Source organism: Hemiscyllium ocellatum, chromosome 9 (assembly GCF_020745735.1).
Source record: "Hemiscyllium ocellatum isolate sHemOce1 chromosome 9, sHemOce1.pat.X.cur, whole genome shotgun sequence".
In the NCBI taxonomy this organism is placed as follows: domain Eukaryota; kingdom Metazoa; phylum Chordata; class Chondrichthyes; order Orectolobiformes; family Hemiscylliidae; genus Hemiscyllium; species Hemiscyllium ocellatum.
Genome location: NC_083409.1, coordinates 101,403,754 through 101,409,753, shown reverse-complemented (window position 1 = coordinate 101,409,753; position 6,000 = coordinate 101,403,754).

The window sequence follows — 6,000 nt, the reverse complement described above, 5'->3', positions numbered from 1 at the left end:
ACAAGGAAGCTGGACATTGTGGGAAGAATGTAAAGTGTTTGAATTTAGGTGGGGAGAGTCTGAATAAGCAGTGAAAAATAGAATCACGATAGGGAGAAATAATTTCTATGGGGCAAGACAGACAAATGAGGGCAGACTTGTTTCTGGATTTTGGGAAACAGTTGAATACTGTTTAAGCAGTAGTGATGATTTGGAAATGCCGGTGTTGGACTGGGATGTACAAAGTTGAAAAATCACACAACACCAGGTTATAGTCCAACAGATTTAATTGGAAGCACACTAGCTTTCGGAGCGGCGCCCCTTCATCAGGTGATTGTGGAGGGCTCGATCGTAACACAGAATTTATAGCAAAGATTTGCAGTGCGATGTAACTGAAATTATACATTGAAAAATTGATTGTCTGTTAAGCCGTTCATCTGTTAGAATACAGTGATAGTTTCACTTCTTTCATGTGTAAATCACAAAACCCTTTTTTTTAAAAGTTGCATTCTCGGGTTAGCTGTTAACAATGGTGATAGTTAGACAATATGTTGAAGGTGTTAGCCCCCTGTGTTCTCTGTCTATGACCTGATGCTTAGATTGATTCTAAGCAGTAGATACTCTTTCTTAGTCCTACCATTATCATTGGTACCTCCTGGAGCATTACTACTGAATCCACTACTACTCACACTGTGTACTCATCTCCAGCATGGACCTAATATCCTGAACCATGGCATTGGTCAGGATATACAGTCTTCTAGACTCTCACTCTTGTTATAGAAAACATTATCTTCCTGAATCCCTGCCTACCACTGCATTCTTGTCAAGTTTGCTCTCATGAATGGCTTCCTCTACTATGGTAAAAACCAAGAACTGTGGATACTCTGAATCCTGGAAAAAAACCAGAAATTATTGGAAAAGTTCAGCTGGTCTGGCTGCAACTGTGAAAGAAAATCAGAGTTAATATTTGGGTCCAGTGATCGTTCCTCAGAACTGATGGTAGCTAGGAAAATATTTTGTTTGGAGAAGATAAGGTGGGGGAAGTAATGAGTAAACAATAAATGGGGATAGAGCCCAAAGAGAGAGAAAAAACTAAGGGAGGAAACTGGAGCACCTAGAGCAAACCCACCCAGACATGGGGAGAATGTGCACACTCCACACAGATAGTCGCCTGAGGCTGGAATTGGACATTGATCTTTGGTGCTGTGAGGCAGCAGTGCTAGCAACTAAGCCGGTACGCATGCCATAAGGCTGATCTCATATTTAATTAATGTAACAAAGTCCTTCCAAAATCCCACCACTTGACCAAATTAGACCGACAGATGTCCACATCTGCAACAAGCAGGTTACACAAGCCAGGTTTGTGTGAGCAACACAAATCCATGTCCTTACAGAAAGAAGTTAACAACAGGAAAGGAAAAGGCTTATCATGATGTGAATTATTGTAAAGTGCAGGCTCGAATTGACAGTACATGTGTAGCCACCAAGACCCGAAACAATAAGCTCCACAGCATATATCACTTGTAATAGTTTTCATTCCATCACTAAGTCAATGGTTTCAAGGTAAGAGGATCAGAGGAGCTGAATGCCATTACACATGACGTTCAGGTGCTGGTGTTTGACTGGGCTGGGCAAAGACAGAAATCAGATGATACCAAGTGATAGTCCAACAGGTTTATTTGAAATCACAAGCTTTCAGAGCATTGCCCCTTCAGCAGGTGAAGTGAGAGAGAAGCACACAGGCACAGAATTTAGAGTAGATTAGGTTAGATTTCCTCCAGTGTGGAAACAGGTCCTTCGGCCCAACAAGTCCACACTGACCCTCCGAAGAGCAACCCACACAGACTGATTCCCCTACACCTAACATATGGACAATTTAGCAATGGCAATCCATTTAACCTGCACATCTTTGGACTGTGGGAAGAAACCGGAGCATGCAGAGGAAACCCACACAGAGAATGTGCAAACTCCACACAGACAGTCGCCCAAGGCTAGAATCGAACCTGGGACCCTGGCGCTGTGAGGCAGCAGTGCTAACCACTGAGCCACCATGCTGCCCTTGACTTATAGGCAGAGAGATCTAAAATCATACAAATGGTGTGAATGGAGTGTTGACAGACCCAGTGCTAGGTTTCTGCGTTGATCAGGAGTATCAGATGGTGTGAGTAAAGTGTCAATAACTGAATCTGCCTCATTTAATCGGATTATAGGTCACACCTTTGCTTGTTATTCAATTGTTGACACTCTCAGTTCTAAAGGATAGTCCCTTCACTTTGAAGCTGTGTCCTTGTGCTTCAGATTTCCAAAGTCTTTCCCTATTTAGAAATAGTCTGTGCCTCTGCTCTTCCTACTACAGTACATACTCTCATATTTTCCCACATTGTGTTCCATCTGCCACTTCCTTGCCCACCCTCCTCGCCTGTCCAAGTCTTTCTGCAGCCTCCCCCACCTCCTCCATATGAACGCTGATTGAAGGCATTGGGACTGTTCTCCTTGGACAGAAGAAGGCTGGAAGAAGACTTGATAGAGATCTTCAAAATCATGAGCGGGGTTGGGTAACGAGATAAGGAGAAACTTTCGCAAACGAGTGAGAGATTTAAATGATGTGTAAACTAAACAAGGCCAATGTGAGAATACGCTTTTTCACACAGTGAGTAGTTAGTGCATGAAACCCACTGCTTGGAAATGAGGAGGAGGCAGGCTCAGTTGAGACATTCAAGAGGGCATTGCATAATTGTTTGGATAGAAAATGGGCATGGGGAAATGGAGAAAAAGTAGGAGACTGGCACTGGGTAATAAAACCAGTGCAGGCGTGATGGGCCAAATGGCCTTCATCTACACCATTACAATTCTGTGATATTCCATGAACCTCCAGATAGAGATCTTTAGCACCATCAACATCTGTTGTAAGCTACACACTACTTCTAGAAAAAGGCAAGAGATGATCAAGCCAGAGTTCCAGGTCCGTTAGCTTGTCAGGGGAGAACCACAGGAGTTGGGAGGTCATGTTGCGGCTTTACAGGGCATTGGTTAGGCCACTGTTGGAATATTTCATGCAATTCTGGTCTCCTTCCTATCAGAAAGATGTTGTGAAACTTGAAAAGGTTCAGAAAAGATTCACAAGGATGTTGCCAGGGTTGGAAGATTTGAGCTATAGGGAGAAGCTGAACAGGCTTGGGCTGTTTTCCCTGGAGCGTCAGAGGCTGAGGGGGTAACCTTATAGAGGTTTACAAAATTATGAGAGGCATGGATAGGGTAAATAGACAAAGTCTTTTCCCTGGGGTCGGGGAATCCAGAACTAGAGGGCTAGGGTTTAGGGTGAGAGGGGAAAGATATAAAAAAAGACCTAAGGGTCAACGTTTTCACACAGAGGGTGGTACATGTATGGAATGAGCTGCCAGAGGAAGTGGTGGAGGCTGGCACAATTGCAACATTCAAGAGGCATTTGGATGGGTATATGAATAGGAAGGGTTTGGAGGGATATGGGCTGGGTGCTGGCAGGTTGGACTAGATTGGGTTGGGATACCTAGTCAGTATGGATGGGTTGGACTGAAGGGTCTGTTTCCATGCCGTACTTCTCTATGACTCTATGACTCTATGGGGAGGCCATCAAAGGTGAGGCCACAGTTGATAAGACTGGATCTTTAGCCATTCAGTGAAGCTTCCCTGAAAAACTTCCGTTGGTGTGAGAATCCAGAAAGGAGGTCTGATTGAAGTCATAAGAAATACGGAGAGACTTCTTCATTATGCTTTGATGGTATACATCAGGCCTAACAGTGAGGCCAGAGTTTGTTGCTCATCTCTAATTATCCAACTGAGAATCTTGTTAGGTTTTTCCAGAGGGCAGTTAAGAGTCAACCATATTTCTATGCAAGCCAGACCAGGTAAGGATGACAGATTGCCTTCCCTAAAGGACATTATTCAACCTGATGCAACAAATGATGATAGTTTCATGGTTGCCATTAGTGAGACTGGCTCCTATAGGTAGGTTAGAACCAATGTTCTCCAAAGCACTGATCCGGATTACTCATCCAGCAACAAACCATGATACCTCCATCTCACCCAAGATCACTATAGGGATATTTATTCTTATGATGGAGTCCAGTACTCGAGAATGTAAATATAAGACAATCACCAACAAATTGAATCAGGAATTCAGGAGAAATCCCTTCAATCAATGGGGATAATGTGGAACTTGGCATCTCAAGGAATTGGGAGAAAGTGAGGACTGCAGATGCTGGAGACCAGAGTTGAAAAGTGTGGTGCTGGAAAAGCGCAGCAGGCCAGGCAGCATCCGAGGAGCAGGAGAATCAACATTTCGGGCATAAGGAAGGACTTATGCCTGAAACGTCGGTTCTCCAGTTCCTCGGATGCTGCCTGGCCTGCTGCGCTTTTCCAGCACCACACTTTTCAGCTCAAGGAATTGCTCAAGAAATCTCAAAGAATTGAGGTGAATAGTGTAGAGGAATTTAAGAAGAAGTCAGAGATGGTGGAGAAAGAAATAGAAGAATTTTTTCCCCCAAGTGTTACGTCAATAGGGTGGTTCTGACATTCAGTCTTCTCCAAACCTCAGTCTAATTTACAACAGTGTGGGAAGGAACAGCAACAGAGATGCTGCTTCCTCTATTCCCACATGTTGGTGACCATACCATTCACTACCCCATATATTGAAAGAAATTAGATGACTTTACCACTCACGCATCATGAGTGTTCTTAAGTACTGCATTATATGACTGTTCTTTTGTACCCCCAGAATCATAGGCACAACATTTCCTGGCTGGAGTACATGATTTATTTGGAAAGGACTTGCATTTGTATAGCACCTTCATTGTGTCAGCCCACCCCCAAGTGATTTACAGCCAATGAAATGCCATTTGATGCATAACAACTGTTGTGACACAGCAAGATCGTACCCAGCAAAGTAACAACAGGGAAATTCCCTCAAGTGTCCTTCAAATAGCCCCATGGGATCTTGTACATTCACCAGAGGGAATCAGGTGAGGAATTAGCTGAACATATCGCCTAATGTGTGGTACCTCTGACAGTGCAGTATTCATTCAGTGCTGCACTGTAAAGATCACATCCAATATGCTCTGAGACATTTGAAATGGAACATGGACCTATGACTTGTCTGTCATGAAGGGGAGAGAATTACCATTGAGTCACAGCTGACACCTAACAGAGCAAACTAATAAATTCAGTGGACTACACTCAAAAGATAAATGTGTTAACTTTCAAATTTCATGGGTGAGCGCGAAAATAAAAATAGTCAATTGGATTTTACGTTTCATTAAATTTGTGGAGGCAATCGTGTTGTTGCCTTGCTACCAGTGACACTGGGGCAACCCAACGTCATCCTCAGTTAAAACAAGTAACTGAAGTTCACCTTCTTTGCAAACTCCGCATTTAAATAACATCAGGGCAACCGACATCATCAGGCAAGGCTCAAGCTCAAAAGAACAATCAGCTGTCTGACATTGAGCAAAGGTAATGAGCTACCCAATGTAGTCAGATGGTGCTGAGGAGGCAGCAAGACATTGCTCACAACAGCTCCTGAGAGGAAAATAAAGTGAAAGAAGTCAATTTTCTCTGACTGCGGGAATAATTAATGCTATAATAGGGAGCAATGCAATGCAATATTTTTGAAATGATGAGAAATGATTAAATGTTCTGAGGGAATTGGATGTCCTTGTACATGAAACAGAAAGTTAACATACAGGTATAACAAGCAGTTTATCTCAAACGGATTTTCAGCACAAGAATAAGGAAGCTATGCTGCATTTGTCATCAGGAAAGAACATACCATGATGTACTGTGAATACTTTTGGTCTCTGTGTTTCAGGAAGGATATACTTGCTTCTGAGAAGGTGAAATAGAGGCCCAAATCCATTCATGGGATCGTAAGTGAGATGGCGGAAAAAGAAACTCTCTAGTGTTTAAAAGAATGGGAATGTTATTCTTGAAGCAGGATTCCGAGAGGACTGAAGTAGGGAGGCTGTTTCCTCAGTCTGAAGAGTCCAA